The following is a 21480-nucleotide window of genomic DNA, read 5'->3' on the forward strand; positions in this document are numbered from 1 at the left end:
TCACGTCGACGGGACTTCGGCCCATCCGGAAGGGAGAATATCGGCAGGCCGAAAATCGGCTGCCTTGCGCAGGCCCGTGACATTCTCCGCGGCAGCGACGCCATTAACGCCCCGCTGACTTTTCTCCCTTCGGAGACTTCGGCAACCGGCGGGTGCGGGATTCACGGCGGCCAACGGCCATTCTCCGACCCTCTGGGGGGTCGGAGAATGACGCCCCCGGTGCCAACCACTCCGGCGTCAACAGCCCCCGAACGTGTAGAATTCTCTGCATTTTCGGGGGCTAGGTGGATGCCGGAGGGATTGGAGCCGCTCCAGCCAGCGCCGAAGGAACTACGCGAGACTATGCGCCAAAGGGCCGGCGTGATGTCGCGCATGCGCGGAACCAGCCGCATGGTTCAGCACATGTGCAGACCGGCCAACGTATTTGGCGCACGCGTGGGGGGGTTCTCTTCTCCGCGCCAGCCATGGTGGAGCCCTACAGGGGCCGGCGCGGAAGGAAGAAGTACCCCCACAGAACAGGCCCGTCCGCAGATCGGTGGGCCCCGATCGCGAGCCAGGCCACCGTGGGCCCCCCCCCCCCCCCCGGGGTCGGATCCCCCCCCCGGGGTCAGATCCCCCCGCGCTTCCCCGAGGACCGCCCCCGCCAACTTACCTGCCAGGTCCTGCCATGTGGGACCATGCGTAACCCACGCCGGCGGGACTGGCCAAAAACGGCCGGCCGCTCGGCCCATCAGGGCCCGGAGAATTGCCGGAGGGGCCGCTGCCAATGGTCCCCGACTGTCATGGTGTGACTCCAGACCCCGCCCGGAAAACGGCGCTGGAGAATACGGCAGCTGGCGTCGGGGCGGCGGGGCAGGATTCACCCCGCCCCCCGGGGATTCTCCAACCCGGCAGGGTTCAAGCAGACACGAAGAACATTAAATCACATTTTGTTGATAAACCACAAACCTGGGCATTTGGCTATAGCGTCACCACATTTCAGCATACTTTTACTATTTTATGCCAATAAAAGATTTTGGGATTTCCTTTTATGTTAGCTGTCAGTCTCTGCTCTTTACTTCTATTCTGTGAATTCTCTAAACTCCTCTGAATGCTTTATATTCAGCCTGGTTCTCAGTTTTTCCCTTGATATTTGTAATCCGGGAAGCTCTGGATTTGTTTCCCCCACCTTTCCCCTCCTGTCATTCAAGTTGTCAAGAATACATAAAAACAAACATTGCCTTTTTCCCACAGCAAAGACAGATAATCCTTTAATAGATTTTCTTATGAAGAGAGGTTGAATAGGTTGGGCCTGAACTCATTGAAGTGTGGAAGAATGAGAGTTGAGGCATATAGGATTCTCCTGGGGCTTGGCAGGGTAATGCTGAGGGGTTATTTCCCCTTGTGGGTTAGTCCAGGACCAGGACATAATCTCAGAGCAAAGGGTCACGCATTTAAGGCAGAGATGAGGAGGAATTTCTTCTGTTAGAGGGTAGTGAATCAGTGGAATTCTTTATTGCAGAGGACTGTAGAGGCCTATCTCTAAGTATTTTTAAGGCTGCGATAAACATTTCTATCCAGTAAGGGTTATGAAGATAAGGCGGAGAAGTGAAGTTGAGGATTACCAAATCAGATCAGTCATGACCCCACTGAATGGTGGACCAGACTCAATGGGCTGAATGGCCTCCTTCTGCCCTTACATCTTATGATCTTATAACCAATCAAAATGTGAACACAGCATCCTGCAAGATAAGGGGCGGAATCCTCCCCCCCCCCACGCCGGGTGGGAGAATCGCCCGGGCGGCGCGCGAATCCCGCCACGCCGCCCCGGCACCCACACGCGATTCTCCCACACACCCCAAACCAGCGCGGCGAGAATCACGGCTGGCAGCTCGGAGAATCGCTGCTCGCTGTTTGCAACGGGCGAATGGCGATTCTCCGGCCCGGATGGGCCGAGCAGCCTGCCCAACATGACAGGTTCCCACCGGCACCGTCCACACCTGGTCGCTGCCGGCAGGAACAGCGCGGGAACACTGGGGGACGGCCTGTCGGGGGGGGGGAGAGGGGTTCCTGCAATGGGGAGGGACTCAAAATGGACCTGGCCCGCGATCGGTGCCCACCGATCGGCGGGCTGGCCTCTCTGAAGGAGGACCTCCTTTCCTCCGCCGCCCCGCAAGATCCATCTGACATCGGGGTGGCCGCGGGGAGGACTGCAACCGCGCATGCGCGGGTTGGCGCCGGTCAACCTGCGCATGCGCGGATGACGTCATTTATGCGGCGCCGGCTGTGTCATTTACGCGGCGCCGCTTTTACACGGCGCCAAGGCCCGGCACGCGTAAATGACGCGGCGCCGCTCCTAGCCCCCCGGGGGCGGAAGAATAGGGGGCTGGGAACGGCCTCCGACGCCGGAGTGAAACACTCCGGTTTTCACTCCGGTGTTGGCACTTAGTCTCCTGATGGGAGAATTGCGCCCAAGATGTGCTGGAGCTTTTGAAACTCGGCCAAGAATGCAGAATGGGCTCAGCTACAATAAAAATGTAAATGTAAATAATGCATTCTTTCAAAATGGAAGCATCTTAAGCTGCAGATGGTATTTTATTTCTATTTCAAATCAGATTGCCTGTAAATCAAAAGAGTGGAACAGCTGCTTAGTTTCTGTGTTATTTTCAACAGCAATGGCTTACTTACCCTTTTATAGCCCCACAGTGAATCACTGCAGTCAAAATGCATTTATATTACAATACAGCATTTAATAGTGACATGTGAAGTTGTCAACACACTTACCAGGGTTCTTGTCAGAATGTTCATGACTCCTCATCAGGCGATTTTTTAAAGAGCTTCGAACATTCACACCAGCACATTAAAATAACGGGAGGAGGAAGTTCAAATTTACTGTAGCATTGACAATGATGACCTCAGAGGAGGTGCATGTTGGGTTGTGTTTCCAACCCATAAAAACTGAATTTTGGAAACTAGGAACAGGAGTAGGCCATTCGGCCCTTTGAGCCTTCTCCGCAATTCAATATGATCATGGCTGATCCTTTATCTCAATTCCTGCTTTCTCCCTGTAGACCTAATGCCATTAAAATCTAAAAATGTATCTGCCCTTCTCACATAAATAATTATTTATGTGCAACGACCACATAATAATAGCATGCAGTCAAGGAGGAAGAGGAGATCTGTTTTTCAGTGAGAAACTTAAAGATTTCAGCTTTCTCAACCCTATTCCCATCTCCAGCAGGAGACATACATTCAGCCCCTTATGTGGTCATGTTGTCAAGAACTCTAAACTATCAAAACATCCAAACCTTCTGTTCAGCATCTCTGTTTGTGTGCTTAATGATGGTCTTAGTGGTTGCCCGGCTTTTATTCTGTGTTGCTCAGGGAGTGATGAATTATCTGTAAGCTATCACAGGCCACATTTCTGCGAGATCTGCCAGGTTCCTGTGAGACCCTACCATTTGGAGGATAGCAGACTGCCTTGAGCATATAAGTGCTTTAACAACTGCTTGAAGCAGAATGTCGCAGGGCAGTCATGCAGGAGAAGTCATGAGAAGATTGATGCGCATGAGAAAAATAGTCAGAAATTATTTTGCATTAACCAAGCAAGGTGAGCCATTCATATTGAGTAGCAAGGCATGACATTTAATTTTGATTTTATTGTCCAAAGATAAGTCGGACTGTTTGAATGAAAGTTGATCTAATCGAAGCTGCTATTTTGTAACAAATCAGAAAATGCTGGGCGATCGCAACAGGTCTGACAGAACCTGGGGAGAGAAAAGGGAGCTAACATTTTGAGTCTGGTTGACTTTGTCAAAGCTGGAGAGAACTGGAAACAGGGTCAGATTTATACTATTGTTGGGGGGAGGGCGTGGAGTGGTGGGGCTGGACAGGGGCGAGATTGACAAAGATGCCGTGGAGAAAAAGGCAAAGGGAATGTAAATGGAGGTGATCAAGGCTAAGAAGGGTGCTAATAGTGCCACTTTAACACATCAGAATGTGTTAATGGCAGAACAGAGGTAAACAGTGTGTCAAATTACAACTTGAAACAGAGAACAAGTGGCCCTAGTAGAGTGGGGTGGGGGGAAGGGGAGACATTCGTGACGGAAAACGGATTGTTGAAAGAAATGAAACAAAATTGATAGAAATAAAAAAGGGGTGAAGGTGGAGGAGAGTTCACAGTTTGAAGTTGTTGAACTCAAATGTTAAGTCTGGAAGACTGTAGCGTGCCTAATCAGAAGATGAGGTGCCTCCAGTTTGCGTTTGGCTTCACTGGAACATTGCAGCAGGCCAAGGGCGGACTGGTGGACGTGAGAACAGGCGGTATGTTGAAATGACGAACGACTGGAAGGTCTGAGTTCTGCTTGTGGATGGACCGGAGGTGTTTTACAAAGCGGTCATCTAGTCTGCAGTTAGTGTCTCCAATGTAGAGTAGACCGCATTGGGAGCAGCAAATGCAATAGACCAGATTGATGGAGATACAAGTGAAGCGCTGCTTCACCTGAAGAGTATTTAGACTCTTGGAAGTAAAGGGGTAGGTGTTGCACCTTCTACGATTGCTTAGGAAGGTGCCATTTTGCATGCTGCTATTTGGTATGTTCACCTCACTGTGAAATAAAAGAGCTAATCAATTTATATCAAGGTTTGCTCAATCCTATTTTGAAAAGAATGGGTACAAAAGGCATCAACAGCTAGCAATGTCAGAAGGGGATACTAGTATTACATTTTGTAACAATTGGAACAAATCCAACCTTCCATGGCAATATAATCAGTGCTGAAACAAGGCAATTTCCAGGAAACAGCACACATTAACATAGGATAGATGTTAGCAGGTTCTCTTTTCCAAGAGGAAGAGTGATCTTTTGGAAACATTTGCAACAGGTTCTTTGACGACAGTATGCCCCTTGGTTGCCCCATTCCTCATCCGCCTCTTGGCAACAGCATTTGATGTGAGGTTTCACGTGCAGGCTGACAACATACTGCCTCACTTCAACTATACTTTGTTTGACCTCTCCACTGCCTCTGTGTTGCCCGCCATCTTGTCTGGCATCCAATCCTGCATGAGTCCCAGTTTGCTCCAATTTAACATTTGGAAGAACAAGCCTTTTGTCTTTTGTCTCTGTTACACATTGAATTCCCTCACTGATGATTTCATCCCCCTCACTGCTCATTGTCTCAGGTGTAATCATACAATTTGCAACCTCTGCAATTTATTTGATCCTGAGATAAGCCTCCAACCTCATATCCTCCCTATCTCAAAGACTTGTCTTCCACCTCTGTAACATTATCCATTTCTGCCATTGGCTCCGCCCATCTACTGCAATGTTTCAGTGAAACCCAACCCACGCTTGACCTCATCTTCTGATTAGGCACATTACAGCCCACTGGACTCATCATTGAGCTCAACAACTTCAGACCCTGAACTATGTCTGCCATGTTGTTTTTATTTACCAAGTGCCAGTATGAATCTTGTTTTCATGTTTTTGTTTTCAGGCAGGAGTGTTCATTATTCTGCCATTGACACATACTCTGGACCAATGCTTTGTTCCTTTATTGCAACCATTTGCTTCAGGTTCCATAAAATCATGGCGATTTAGCCTCTCCCGCATTCTAACCTCACGCTTTGTCTGACCCTCCTTATTTTAACAACAGCATAAAACCCATCATTATCTCTCTTCAGTTTCAACGGAAAGTCATATTGGACTAGAAATGTTAACATTGGATGCAATTCTCCGGAAAGATTTTTAAGTGTGGTAGCGAGCTGGAATTGCCGCGAGCATCCCGGCGCGAGGTAGGCCTAGCGAGGCCGGCATCGCAATTCAACATTAATTGGTCTACTTAACGAGGACTTCTCGTCGCAAATGAAGGTTCACCAGCTGATTCAGCGGGACCTCACTAACATGGTCAAGCAGCCCTTAAGCTGTACTTGCTCAGCCAAACCCAGCCAACTCGCAACAATGGCGCCCAAGAGACTGGCCCCAAGATTCGGAGATACTCACCTGGGGAGGCTGCTAGACGTGGTGGAGGCCAAGAGGGATGTCCTGTTCCCTTGAATGTCCTGGAGGGTGAGCCACAAGGCAGCCAGTGCTGCCTGGGATGAGATGGTGGCAGCTGTCAGCTCGAGGAGTGTGACCAGGAGGACTGGACTTCAGGTTAGGAAGAAGGTTAACGATCTACACAGGGCAGCATGAGTGAGTACACACCAATGCACCCACCCCCCACCAATGGAACATTCACCCCCCCAACTCCCCATGTGACTCCAAACCCTCCCTCCCTGCTCCCTCAACTCTCCCCAAAACCCACCTTCACACGCCCCCTTCACACCACTGTGAACCACGCGTGTGGCTAACGATGCTCTCTCTGTGTCTCCCATAATCGTCGGGAGATGGCCCAGACTGGCAGAGGGGCGTCAGACATAAGGGCCGAGATTCTCTGACCCTGTGGCGGGTCAGATAATCCCCGGGGGGAGGCATGAATCCCACCCCGCCGGTCAGGGGCCATTGACAGCGCTCCCCCCCAGCGATTCTCCAGGCACCGTTGGGCCGAGTGACCGTAAAGTTTTGCCCATTCCCACCGGCGTGAATTACTCACCTCACACACGGTGGGACCTGGCAGGTGAGTGTGTGGGGGAGGTCCTGGGGGGTGGGGGGGCAGGGGCAATCCGACCCGGAGGAGCCCCCACGGTGGCCTGGCCCGCGATTGGGGCCTACCGATCTGCGGGCGGGCTGGTTCCGTGGGGGGCATTCTTTCCTCTGCACCGGGCCCCTGTAGGACTCCACCATATTGCCCGGGGGCCAGCGCGGAGAAGGGAACTCCCGCGCATGCGCGGATATACGCCAGCCGTTCTGCGCATGCGCGGAAATATGGCTGCCGGTCCGCGCATGCGCAAGATCACGCCGGCTGTTCCGCGCTTGCGCAAACTCGCGCCAGCCCTTTGGCACTGGCTGGAGCTGCTGGGATGACTCCAGCGGCAACCTAGCCTCCTAGAGAGGGGAGAATACCTCACTTTCGGGGGCCATTGACGCCGGAGTCGTTGGCGCCTGTTTTCCCGCCGACATGGGGATATAGCCCTATTTCTAGAGAGTCCCGCCCAAGAATCCTCGTCTCCTTCGAGGAGCGGATCCTGGAGGTGACTGGGGTGGCCGAGGACAGATCGGACAGCCATGCGGAGGTGACGGACGCCGCGGAGGTGATCCACCCGGAGGCCTGTCAAACCTGAGTTGTGATTGCCTTACTAATTGACCCATCCTTCCCACTGACCACATGTCCATTCTCCCACAGGCCCTCCAGCCGCCGGTGCCGGCCCATCCCGGGCAGCACCTTCTCCTGACTCGGCGAAGAACACCATGGAGGAGAGCTCTGTGGTAGTATGTATTGGGGGTCATGTGGGACTGGAAGCCCTAATGTCATTGGCTGACAGATCCCGGGTCCTGGGTGGCCGTTGACCTCAAGCTCCGCCCTGAAGGCGGAGTATAAGAAGCCGGAGTCTTCCCCCGCAGGCCAGTTTACTATCGAGCTGCGGGGGAACAGACACGCTTAATAAAGCCTCATCGACTTCCCCTATTTGTCTCACGGAGTCTTTGTGCGCTACAATTTATTAAGCGTGCCTAAAAAAAAAGGACTATGGAGCTCAGGATCATTCCGGAATGCCTGAGGATCAGCCCCCACGCAGTGAACGCGGCAGCAGCCTTCAAGCACTGGCAGACTTGCTTCGAGGCCTACCTCAGAACGACCACCGGCCGAGTCTCAGAAGACCAAAAACTGCAGGTCCTGCACTCGAGGGTGAGCACGGAGATTTTCTCCCTCATCGAAGACTCGGACGATTTCCAGACGGCGTTCGCAGCACTGAAAAGTCTCTATGTCCGCCCTGTTAACCAAATCTACGCTCGCTACCAGCTCGCGACGAGACGGCAAGCTCCCGGAGAATCGATGGACGAGTTCTACGCCGCGCTGCTGATTTTGGGACGAGCCTGCAGCTGCCCGTCGGTGAACGCAAACGAACACACGGACATGTTAATGCGCGATGCTTTTGTGGCAGGTATGCAATCCTCCCAAATCCGCCAAAGACTTCTAGAAAAAGAGTCGCTAGGACTCTCAGAGGCACGGGCCCGAGCAGCCTCCCTAGACGTGGCCGCGCGTAATACCCGCGCCTACGGCCCCGACCGCGCGGCAACCCATTGGGCCCCGTACGTACCCGTCGCGGCAAACCCCCTACCCCCCCCCCCCCGGACACCCCACAGGTTTGCGCGGTCCAAACGCTGAGTCGCACCGGGGGCGCCCGCTGTTATTTCTGCGGCCAGGCGAAACACCCCCGACAGCGCTGCCCGGCCCGCGCAGCTATCTGCAAAAGCTGCGGGAAAAAGGGCCATTATGCGGTTGTGTGCCGGTCCCACGAGGTCGCCGCCGTCCCGGGAGCACAGGGAGCCCTGCAAGCAGTTTACGTGCCCCAACCCCCCCAGCACGCCATGTACGACCCGCAGGCGCAGCCGCTCTGGGTCCCGACCACCGCGGTCCCGGGAGAACTGGGAGCCCTGCACGCCGCCTACGCTCCCCAACCCCCCTCCCCGCAGCCCATGTATGACCCGCCGCCGGCGCTACCGCTTTGGGTCCCGGCCAACACACTCCACGGAGAGGAGGGAGTTTTCCGCGTCCCTAACGCCACCCTAACCCCCACCCCGCGCCCCACGCCTGACCCGCCGGCGCCACCTACTTGGGCCCCGACCACCGCTGTCCCCGGTGAGGGATCTCCGCGCGGTCCTAGCGCTCGCGGTCCTAGCGCTCACGGTCCTAGCGCTCCCCAGCCCCCTCAGCACACCATATGCGACCCGCAGATGCTGCCATTTTGGGTCCCGGCCACCACGAGGGGAGGAGGGGCGCCGATGTGCGACCCGCAGACGCCGCCATTTTGGGTCCCGGCCACCACGAGGGGAGGAGGGGCGCCGCCATCTTGGACCGCCCCAGACCTGTACGACGCATTGGGGTGGCCATTTTGTCCACCCCCGCCGCCATCTTGTGACCCCCCAGCCACGTGCGATGTATGGGGGCGCCCATTTTGTTCATCCCCGACGCCATCTTGGACGGCAACAACGGACCCCACTCCATTACTACAACCATGGCTCGCTTCGATTACGCTCGATCAAGCTCGGTCCCGGACACTCCAGACGACGACGACAACGGTACTAATAAACGGCCACGAGACGCCATGCCTCGTCGACTCCGGGAGCACGGAAAGCTTGATACACCCCGACACAGTAAGACGCTGTTCCTTGACCACCTATCCCAGCGCACAAAAGATTTGCCTAGCTGCAGGATCCCACTCCGTACAGATCCAGGGATTCTGCATAGTTACCCTAACGGTGCAGGGGAGGGAGTTCAAAAACTACAAACTAAACGTCGTTCCCCAACTCTGTGCCCCCGCCTTTCTGGGATTAGATTTCCAATGCAATCTACAGAGCCTTACGTTCAAATTCGGCGGCCCCATACCCCCACTCACTATCTGCGGCCTCGCAACCCTCAAGGTGCAACCCCCGTCCTTGTTTGCGAACCTCACCACGGATTGCAAACCCGTCGCCACTAGGAGCAGACGGTACAGCGCCCAGGACCGGACCTTCATTCGGTCCGAAGTCCAGCGGCTACTAAAGGAAGGCATAATCCAGGCCAGCAATGGTCCCTGGAGAGTGCAGGTGGTAGTAGTGAAGACAGGGGAGAAACAAAGGATGGCCATTGACTATAGCCAGAGCATCAACAGGTACACACAACTAGACGCGTACCCTCTCCCCCGCATATCCGACATGGTCAATCGGATTGCCCAATATAAAGTCTTCTCCACCGTGGACCTCAAGTCCGCCTACCATCAGCTTCCCATCTGTCCAAGTGACCGCAAGTACACAGCCTTCGAGGCAGACGGGCGATTATACCATTTCCTATGGGTCCCTTTTGGCGTCACAAACGGGGTCTCCGTCTTCCAACGGGAGATGGACCGAATGGTTGATCAACATGGGTTGCGGGCCACGTTCCCGTATCTCGACAATGTAACCATCTGCGGCCACGATCAGCAGGACCATGACGCCAACCTCCAAAAATTCCTCCAGACCGCCAAAGCCTTGAACCTCACGTACAACGAGGACAAGTGCGTTTTTAGCACCGACCAGCTAGCCATTCTGTGCTACGTAGTGCGCTATGGGATAATAGGCCCCGACCCCGAACGTATGCGCGCACTCATGGAATTTCCCCTCCCGCACTGCCCAAAAGCCCTGAAACGCTGCTTGGGGTTCTTTTCGTACTACGCCCAGTGGGTCCCCCAGTACGCAGACAAGGCCCGCCCCCTAATAAAGACCACGACCTTCCCTCTGTCGACAGAGGCTTGCCAGGCCTTCAGCCACATCAAAGCGGATATCGCAAAGGCCACGATGCGCGCCATCGACGAGTCCCTCCCCTTCCAGGTCGAGAGCGACGCCTCCGACGTAGCTCTAGCGGCCACCCTTAACCAAGCGGGCAGACCCGTGGCCTTTTTCTCCCGGACCCTCCACGCCTCAGAAATCCACCACTCTTCAGTAGAAAAGGAAGCCCAAGCCATAGTGGAAGCTGTGCGACATTGGAGGCATTACCTGGCCGGCAGGAGATTCACTCTCCTCACGGACCAACGGTCGGTAGCCTTCATGTTCGATAGTGCACAGCGGGGCAAAATCAAAAACGACAAAATCTTAAGGTGGAGGATTGAGCTCTCCACCTTCAACTATGAGATTTTGTATCGTCCCGGAAAGCTGAACGAGCCGTCCGATGCCCTATCCCGCGGCACATGTGCCAACGCACAAATTAACCGCCTCCAAACCCTCCACGAGGACCTCTGCCACCCGGGGGTCACTCGGTTTTATCACTTCATCAAGTCCCGCCATCTCCCATACTCTTTAGAGGAGGTCCATACAGTCACAAGGGACTGCCACATCTGCGCGGAATGCAAGCCGCACTTTTTCAGGCCAGATGGAGCACACCTGATTAAGGCTTCCCGCCCCTTTGAACGCCTCAGTCTCGATTTCAAAGGGCCCCTCCCCTCCACCGACCGCAACGCATATTTTCTTAATTTAGTGGACGAATACTCCCGCTTCCCTTTTGCCATTCCCTGTTCTGACATGACTGCGGCCACAGTCATTAAAGCCCTGAACAGCATCTTCACACTGTTCGGTTACCCCGCATACGTCCACAGCGACAGGGGGTCCTCTTTCATGAGTGACGAGCTGCGCCAGTTCCTGCTCAGCAAGGGCATAGCCTCAAGCAGGATGACCAGCTACAACCCCCGGGGGAATGGGCAAGTAGAAAGGGAGGACGGCACGGTCTGGAAGGCCGTCCTACTGGCCCTACTGTCCAGGGACCTCCCAGTTTCATGGTGGCAGGAGGTCCTCCCGGACGCTCTCCATTCCATCCGGTCGTTATTATGTACGAGCACTAATCAAATGCCTCATGAGCGTCTCCTTATCTTCCCTAGGAGGTCCTCCTCTGGAACGTCGCTGCCGACCTGGCTGGCGGCCCCAGGACCCATCCTGCTCCGAAAGCATGTGCGGGCACATAAGGCGGACCCGTTGGTCGAAAGGGTTCACCTCCTCCACGCGAACCCCCAGTACGCCTACGTGGAGTACCCCGACGGCCGACAGGACACGGTCTCCCTGCGGGATCTGGCGCCCGCCGGCAACACGCACACCCCCCCGACACCATCAACCCAACCCCCCCCCCTTCCTGCCACCGCCGCACCCCGCGACCGCCCCCTTCCCAGGAGGATCGGTTCCCCTCCCCTCAGCACCGACCACGAATCAAGCCCGAGCTGAAACCGTACGGCTCCTGGAGGCGACAACACTGGTACAAGCACCACCACCACCGCTGGGGCCGAGGCGATCGACACGGACGACCAGACCGCCCGACCGACTCGTGGCGTCGATGTAAAACAAATATGGACTGTTCACAAGAACATTTTGCTTTTCTTCCTATACCCTCTGTAAATAGTTGCAACAGGACGAAATTGTCCAATACTGTATTGCCATGTGAATGTTTTGTCCTCCCAGGACCAGCCCTGTAAACCCTTACCACCATACGAAGCATCACCCCGCCGGGTTCATTTTTGACAAGGGGTGAATGTGGTAGTATGTATTGGGGGTCATGTGGGACTGGAAGCCCTAATGTCATTGGCTGACAGATCCCGGGTCCTGGTTGACCGTTGACCTCAAGCTCCGCCCTGAAGGCGGAGTATAAGAAGCCGGAGTCTTCCCCCGCAGGCCAGTTTACTATCGAGCTGCGGGGGAACAGACACGCTTAATAAAGCCTCATCGACTTCACTCTATTCGTCTCACGGAGTCTTTGTGCGCTACAAGCTCCAAGTATGCAACTGTAGTCGCGACACAGCTGTCATCCCCACCCTCCAAAAGCGCAGATATACACACCTCTGTCGGACATGCTAGTGGATCGGCTTCTGGGGCACAATCTGATGATGCACATCAGGTGGAGGCAGGAACACCCAGGCGAAACAGCAGCTAGATGTCTGCTGGAACCCAGGACCCAGCTGGGTCACTGCCTGATGCTGAGCCTGTGGCACAGAGGTGCTCGGAGCTGCTGGTGATGATAGGGACCAACCTGGGCATTCAGAGGGATATGTCAGCATCACTCCAGCAGCTCAATAGCCACTTGAAGGAGTCCCAGAGGCAAGGGGAGCAGGAGATGTCACAGGTAATATGTGGCACCGAGGCCAACACTGCTAGGGTGACGACCGCAGTGGAAAGCCTGGTGCACGATGATAGCAACATGAGTGAAGGTGTCCAAGGCATCGCGCTGTCAGTGCCGGCCATGGCTGAGGGTCTCAGCAGAATGTCTAACTCGCTGGGGGATGTCACCCAGCACCAGGCCAACCTTGATGAGGTTCTGCAGGACATGTCCTGCTCTCAGATGGTATGGCCAAGGGGCTGCAGAGCTTGGTCCAGGTGCAAAGCCGGACCCGTCCCATGGACTGGCGACGGTGGCCACCAACTCCCCTGAATTCCACCCCTCTGATGAGATTGCATTTCGAGGTCACCACATGGGGCATGTGCTGCTGACAAGTGAGCCGGGCCCTCAGGTCCCAGAACCCCCAGAGGACACCCGCCAGGGGCATCGAAGGCAATGGGATGAGGTAAGCACCAGGATGCCTCCGCCTCGGATGTGCATCCTAGGGAAACACCAAGACGTAATGGTAGAGATCGGAAGACCAATCACGTTGAGGATCACTGAGGACACCAGGGGACTGGGGATTGGGGCATCACCGGGAGTGGGGTTTGTACAACACATTAAATACCTTTTTGCAAAACCGTTATGATGCCTCTGTCACTTCCTTCTGCAATGCGGGCTGACCCCCTGACGTTGCCCATCTCCCCTGCGCACCCCCCCACACCCCCCCCCCCCCATGGCGACCCACCACTGAGAGTGTCCCCCACCCACCATCGAGCACTGGGGTGGCAAGCCCAGCGCCCCCGGGCTCTTTGTCTGTGAGCAAAGATGGCCACTCATCTCCTTGGCTCCCCACAGAAGCCCTTTCGGCAGATTCACGTGTTTCAAAAGGAGTACTAATCAACGGCAGCGTGGGCACTTGCTGGAGAGGCCGCTGAATGATGGGAGGCCGTTGGATATGGGGTCACACTCATTAATTGTATGGCAATCAGGCTTAAGTAGTGATAATTGGTTTCTCGCTGTGCTACAATCCCGATTTCGCCTATGGGAGCGGGCCGGAGCATGGCAAAATGTTTGGCGCCTGGTGCGGATCTCGTTTTTGTCCTTTCCCGCTATTCACCAGCCTTGTTATGCTTGAGCGAGAGCGTAATGAGGCCAACGAATCGCGCCCATTGTTTCTCTCTCTACAGCTGATGCCAAAGATGCTGGGTTTCTCCAGCACTTTCTGTTTTTTATATCATAGTTACATCGCCCACAATATGTTCCCTTTATCATCGCATTGAGTTATGTCCGCGATTTTCCCATCACTGATACTTTTGCAGCACTTAATAGATTTCTAAAAATATCATAGATATCATTGGACAAATAGGTTAAATCAATGAGTTCACCCACTCCTGTAGCACATGTTCAGACGCTGTGACAGTTTAATAACTTGAGTTGTGCTTAACTCCACGGGGTTGAGGGGTGGGGGGGGGGGAGTGTCAGACAAATTGCAATCCAAACGGTCCTCAACGGTAAAGAAAGACTGCAAGACTCACCGGCTGCAAAGGAGAAAGGAGGCTGCAGCAGCTGACTTGTCACCGAAATCTGAATGTTAGAACACTCATCGATAATCTCAAGACTGACTGTCCAGAAAGACCAGCACACGAGCAATCAAGATTGCAAATTGACATCGCCGCCCTCAATGAGACCCCTCTTCCTGGGGAGGGGCAGCTGAAAGGACAAGTGGAGGATACATTTTCCACCGGAAAGGAGAAGCTGACACAAACCCTTGTGTCCGTGGAGTTAGCTTTGTCATCTTTAGTGGGGGATTGTATATTCTGTGGGAAATCTCCAATTATATAAATGAACGGCTCATGATACTTCAGCTACAGCTCAGCCCGAATCAATACGTCACCATCATTAGTGCTTATGCCCAGACTCCTGACACAGAACAACATTTTAAGGAAATAGACTATTCTTACCTTGATGAGGTCCTCACTGATGTCTAAAAGGAAGAAAGAGCATGGGCGAAATTCTCCCCCAACGGCGCGATGTCCGCCGACCGGCGCCAAAGACGGCTCCAATCAGACGGGCATCGCGCCGGCCCAAAGGTGCGGAATGCTCCGCATCTTTGGCGGCCTAGCCCCAACATTGAGGGGCTAGGCCAACGCCGGAGGGATTTCCGCCCCGCCAGCTGGCGGAAATGGTGTTTGTTGCCCCGCCAGCTGGCGCGGAAATGCGGCGCATGCGCGGGAGCATCAGCGGCCGCTGTCAGTTTCCCGCGCATGCGCAGTGGGGAGAGTCACTTCCGTCTCCGCCATGGTGGAGGCCGTGGCGGAGGCGGAAGGGAAAGAGTGCCCCCACGGCACAGGCCCGCCCGCAGATCGGTGGGCCCCGATCGCGGGCCAGGCCACCGTGGGGGCACCCCCCGGGGTCAGATCGCCCCGCGCCCCAGGACCCCGGAGCTCGCCCGCGCCGCCTGGTCCCGCCGGTAAATACCAGGTTTGATTTACACCGGCGGGACAGGCAATTTCTGGGCGGGACTTCGGCCCATCCGGGCCGGAGAATCCAGCGGGGGGTCCCGCCAACCGGCGCGGCCCGATTCCCGCCCCCGCCCAATCTCCGGTACCGGAGACTTTGGCGGGGGCGGGGGCGGGATTCACGGCGGCCAACGGCCATTCTCCGACCCGGCGGGGGGTCGGAGAATGATGTCCCATACTTCTGAGGTTATGTTAATGTCAGGATTGGCCGTGACTCTGGATTTGGAGTGAAACCATTGGAAAAAATAGAATGGGAGAAGTCAGTGCAAATGGTGTCCTCCTGTAAACAAAGTGTATTCAGCATGGCCTTTGTTAGAAGCAGGTGAGGAGCAATAAGTTGGCTCCCCTTTTTTTTCAATCTCCTCAGTTGGCTGTAACAAAGGTTTGTTTAAAACCCAACCCCCGTGGATATCATTTCCCAAACCAAATGTATTTACTTCTGAAAGGAGTCAATTTAAACAGGCCTTCTTGAGTCAAAGAGAGAGTAAGTTTATTAGTTACTAAAATCCAAGGAAAAATCATAAAGGTGCGATACACACACACATGTTATGGCTTTTTACCTTTTATACAAAGTAATCAAAGGAGACTCAGGCACAGAACGATCGCTTATTAACCAATGTGTTGGGAGAGCACAACCCCAGAGAAGGGTCTCCGCAGCTGACTCTACCAAACTGAGAAATCATGCGATAGTTATACATTGTAGATCACGTAGGCAAAGGCATTATTTACATTTGAACGTTGTCTGGTTCAGACCTTTACTTAAACAAGTTACAGCTGTTTACCCTTGTCTTCTGTGGCTCTTTCCCTCATCTCTTCTCTTATTGTTAACACTATTGGTTGTGTCTGCATCTTTAGGTCTTAGAAAACCAAGTTAGACTGAAAGATATGTTATTGACCCTTCTTCTTGGCTTCTTGCAGGTGGTGTCTGAGAAAACAAGTTTGCTAAGGTCACTAAAGAACCAGTTAGACTGAAAAACATGTTGTTAAGGATCTTGCAGGTGATGTTTATCACTATGTAAGCATTCAGTTAGCATCAGTTGAACCTTTTTGCCACATCAGCATGTTGCTGATTGGAATTTTCCTACACTGGCCTAATATACTATACTGCACTATATAAGTTCAAAAAAGTCCCTAAGGCCCCCTTACTAGACTATGGGCGCCATTTAGCGGACTCAAGTTAAAGTCGCTGAATGACATGTTCAGCAGGGTGTTTTTTGTTGAGATTAAACCCTATTCATTCGTCCCCTCTTGCACAGATACATCAGAAATGGTTAAAGTCCAAATAAACATTGTAAAATAATTTCTTTGGAATGTCCATGAGGTGTAGATGGTGGTGCATTAAGTTAGATGATTCCGGTAGACTTTGGAGCTATCCTTATTGGCAATGCCACCTGGGCACCATGGCAGTGGTGGCACCCAGGTGGCACTGTCAGGGTGCACACGTGGCATCACCAGGGTGGCATCAGCAGTGCCAAGGCACCACCCTGCCCAAAGGGCATACGACTGGGGGCCTCAGAGACTTCCACATGTTTTGTTCCACAAGGTGAAAGGGATGAATCTCAAAGCCTCAGGTACCTTGACATGTGGTGCAGGATGGGTGTTCTGCCTCCCTCCTATTGTGGGGTAGGGGGAGGGGTGGGGGGTGGGGTTCTGGATGCGTCAGACGAGGTTTGTGCCGGACGTTGTTACTGGTGGCGCTGATCGCCTTTGCCACCTGCGCCCAGGCATGGCGAATGGCAGCAAGCAGCCTCCCCACCGGGCCAGGGTACAGGGTCAACCGCCTCTCCAGCGCATCTTGAGGCCGCTCTCCTCGCTGCCATCCTGTTGGCTGGGATGGTGTGAGTGCAGAGTGCAGTGTGTATGTGCGGCTGCAGTTTGCCAGCCTCCTGAGTGTCAATCACGGAACCAGCAAATCCGGCACCGTTTCTCATTGGAATCGATTGCGTTCCACGTGGCGTCGGTGCTAGCCCCTCCACAGTCACTGAATTGGTCCAGGTGCAGCGCTAGTTTTGCTGTGGTGGAAGTCCATGAATCCTGCGCAGGCTCAAGGATGGTGAATCCAGCCCGATGGGATAATGGTCACATCATGCTCATATGCACTTATCCTCTGGATTTGTGAGGAAATAAAGTCCTACCCACTCCTTCTCCATTGATTTCAGGATTCTGACAATTGTGACTACTTTTAAGAAGGGCGATAAATTATGTTGTGGAAATTATCAAGGTATTTTCCTCTTGACCAAATCAGGGATAACCCCAACAACCATTCTCTTGGACTATCGATGTCCGTGGCTGAGGAAGTTCTCTCAGAGCACTGTGGCCAGGATTTATGGCCCACCGCTACATGTCTCCCCCTGGTGGATGCGGTAGTAGGTTATTTCAATTGCCGTTTACTCCAGCAGCCAGCAGGAGGGGCTATAACACCCAGACCAGTGTGGCTTTCGACCTTCCAGAGAAAAGGTTGACATGCAGCAGAATTCGCCGGGGCAGGATTCGTGGAGTTCCACAACAGCAAAACTGCCACCTGGAGCAATTCAGTGACCGTTGAAGGGCTAGAACCGGCGCCACATGGAACACAATCGATTCCAATGAGAAATGGGTCAGGATTCGCGATTGACACTCAGGAGGCTGACAAGCTGCAGCCGCACATACACACTGCACTCCCCACACACACCATCCCAGCCAATAGGATGGCAGTAAGGAGAGCACCACCCTCACACCACCCCCACACCACCCTCAACACCACACCACCCACACACCATCCCCACGCCCACGCCACCCACTCCCCATCACCCACTACCCCCCCACCACCTGCCCCCCAGCCGGCGATCTAATCCTACACCTTGTCACCTTCTGGTGATGGGGTGGGTCACTGGGTCCTTCTAGCACCCCACCCCCAGCCAGAGTCAGAGCCCCGGGTGCCAAGCAGCAACGATGATATGGACACTGACACATACCCAAGACCCAGGAATCCCTGAGGTTCGAGTCCAAGGATGACACAGACTTCCCGTCACAGCTATCTCCACACCCTCCACCATCCCAGAGACACTCATCTTGGTTGTGCACATTAATGAAGAGGCTTCTGGGATACTATCTGGTGCACACCACACAGATGATCTGATACAGCAGGTGGAGGTAGGAACTCCCGAGGGGCAGGCGGTCAGTAGGCAGGACAACCCCAGGAACTAGCTGCCATCCAGACGAATTTCGGGATTCTGGAACGGACAGTCCCATCGATCGTGAAGATGCAGTCGCAGAGCCAGAGAGTACATGAGGGGTTGCCGGCGAGCGTCCAGCATGTCCTGGAGGAATCCAGCCGCGTGCAGGAGCAAGAGGTGGTGCCGGCCATGTGAGCCACCCAGGCCAACACCGCACAGGTGGCCTCCGAGGTGGATCAGCATGTCCAAGGCCAGGGGCAATATGTGCAGTTGGAGGTCGAGTCCAAGGATAGGGCTGCCCTATCACAGGTAACCATGTGCCAGAGCCACCTGGACATTGCAGCGGCGGTCCTGAGTGTGGCAGAGTCACAGCGGGCCATGTCTGAGAGCATCAGCGGCATTGCCCAGGCGTTGGCTGACATGGCACTGATGCAGAGGGTGGTGGTCTAGTCCCAGAGAGAGATGGCACAGTCACTGGTTGATGTGACACAGACCCAGAAGGTGGTGGCACAGTCACAGCAAACCCAGACGAAGGTGGTCCATTCCTTGCTCCATGGCTGCGAGAAAGCAAACTCTGGTCGAGACGGCAGCAGGCCTCCAGGACTGACAGACATTGTCAAATAATGCGGAGCACTAGGGCTCATCGCAGAGTGAGCAGTCATCATTCTCCATCCCATGGACCGGACCCGCTATTACTGCCAATCCAAGACCCGTACCACATAGTGCGGATGTATCATGGAGGGGGTTGGGGTTGCAGGTGGGGCTAGTGGCAGGGGGGGGGGGGGCGGGTGCAGTGTCCATGCCCCTGGTCAGTCGCCCCCCCCCACACCAGCAATGAACCAGGGGGAAATCACAGCATCCCGTGCACGTTGGCCCTGGCGCACACATTGTGTGGCCTTCCATGCCTGACAGCCATGTCCTGCCCACCCTCACCCTCCCCGCATCCTTGTCAGACGAGGACTGGTGTTCATCCTCCTCCTCTGGCACGTCACCCTCTGCTGCGTGATGTTGTGGAGAACGCAGCAGGCCGCAACAATGCGGGCGACCCTCTCAGCATCATACTGGAGGGGCTTTCCAGAGCAGTCCAGGCACCTGAAACGCATCTTCACAATGCCAAAGCAATGCTCTATCATGCCCTCGGTCGGACCATAGGCATCATCTCCGCCTCGGTCTGTGGCTTCTGGATAGTCATCATCAGCCATGAAAGCAAGGCTGACCCTTGTCGCACAGCAGCCAACACCCCAGCTGAGCATGCGCTTCAAAGAGGCCGGGAATCGTGGAGTGTGCCAGGATGAATGCGTCATGCACACGGCCCGGGTATTGCAGACATTCATGATGCACATCTGGTGGTCACACACCAGCTGCATGTTCATTGAGTGGACCTCCTTTTGGATTGTGAAGAGTGACTGTCATCGACAGGTGCCCTTAGGGTGACATGCATGCCATCAATCACCCCCTAGACTCGGGGCAGCGATCACAGGGAATCCCGCTGCCGGGCATCCTGATGAGCTCGGTCCATATTGAAATGAATGTATTGTGCTGTCTGGACATATCGGGCCTCTGTGGATCCACATGTGCACCGAGCTCTGTGCACTCGGCGCCTGGAAGGACCCCGTGGCATAGATGTTCAGGGTGACCGTCACCTTGACGTCCATCAGGAGCAGGTGTACCCCCCCATTCCCCCGTGGTGTGCCATAATTGGGGAGATACGTTACACTGTCTCCCTGCTCAGCCGACGTCTTCGACGGCATGCCCGGTCCGGCAGGTCCTCGAATGACAGGCGCTCCCGGTACACACAAGGCCTAAAGCGGCACCTCCTTGGCACCTCCTGCTCGGTCTGTTCGGCAGCCGGCTCTCCATCCTCAGTGGCTGGCTCCTGTTCCTCTGGGGCACGCACCACTGCTGCTCGCTCCTCTGCTGCAGTTTCCTCCTCCTCGAACAGCACCAGCTCGTACAGTCTTGGTGCATGCCCCAGGGCTGCGGCGACTAGGAGGAAGGTCAACATTGCTGGTTGAATTCCAATATCCATTGTCTGCTGGGGGTGAGAAGCTGAAATGCTAGCATGGTGCGTACTCCTGTGCCCAACCAGGTCCGTTGGGCTACACAGAGGCCCCAATTGGCACAGTGGTGCCTGCCTCCGCATATCCCTGTCCCCACCGCGGGGGCCTCTGGCCCTGGTGCCCGTCCCTGCTGCCAGGGGTACCGTTTGCTGGTGATGCCCTTGCCAGCAGTACACTCCATGACCCCCATTCGGTGCCCCCCTGTGGGGGCTACTGTGGGCATTGCCCTTGAGTGGACTGTGGGCTGCATGGTGCCCCGCCAGCGTGTAACAGCCAGTTGGGTCAGGGGTGGTTTTGCGGAGGATCGGGTGTGGGGATGGGGTGTGGGAGTGGCGGCCGGGGTGCGGGGTGGTGGGATGGGGGCCGGTGTCACTCGGCAGAACCAGGGGCCAATGTGGGTGGTAAGTGAGGGACAGAACAAGATGGCTGCCTTGCAGGCAGCGTCAATGACGGTCCGTGACTGGACATTGCCCCGCCCTGTGGGGGTCACCCTGGCCCCATGGTCCATCCCCCCGTCACCACCCCACCACCCCCCAGCCTCTCAAAAGGCCCCTGGGCACCACCCCAGGCAGCCCAGCCAGTGTCAGGACCGGCAGCTCACGGTCGAGCCTTTTTATTTCCTACCTCCTCTCTCTCCCGCATCCGCCATGGAGTCTGTTTCACAATTTTTAAAAGCCAAGTGAACTTTGCCACCTATAATCGGCCCCGATGGAGGTGGAGCATCGCGGAGACCTCGGAGAATACCAGGTCAGGCTAGCCAATGGTATGCCAACGGCATTTACTGTACGTGCGGAGTGGAACGCATTGATTTTTAAAAAATAATCTTTATTGTCACAAGTAGGCTTACATTAACACTGCAGTGAAGTTACTGTGAAAAGCCCCTAGTCGCCACATTCCGGCGCCTGTTCGGGTCACAGAGGGAGAATTCAGAATGTCCAAATTACCTGACAGCACGTCTTTCGGGATTTGTGGGAGGAAACCGGAGCACACAGAGGAAACCCACACAGACACGGGGAGAACATACAGACTCCACACAGACAGTGACCCAAGCAGGAATCGAACCTGGGACCCTAAAGCTGT

This window comes from Scyliorhinus torazame, chromosome 4 (genome assembly GCF_047496885.1).
Source record: "Scyliorhinus torazame isolate Kashiwa2021f chromosome 4, sScyTor2.1, whole genome shotgun sequence".
Taxonomy (NCBI): Eukaryota; Metazoa; Chordata; class Chondrichthyes; order Carcharhiniformes; family Scyliorhinidae; genus Scyliorhinus; species Scyliorhinus torazame.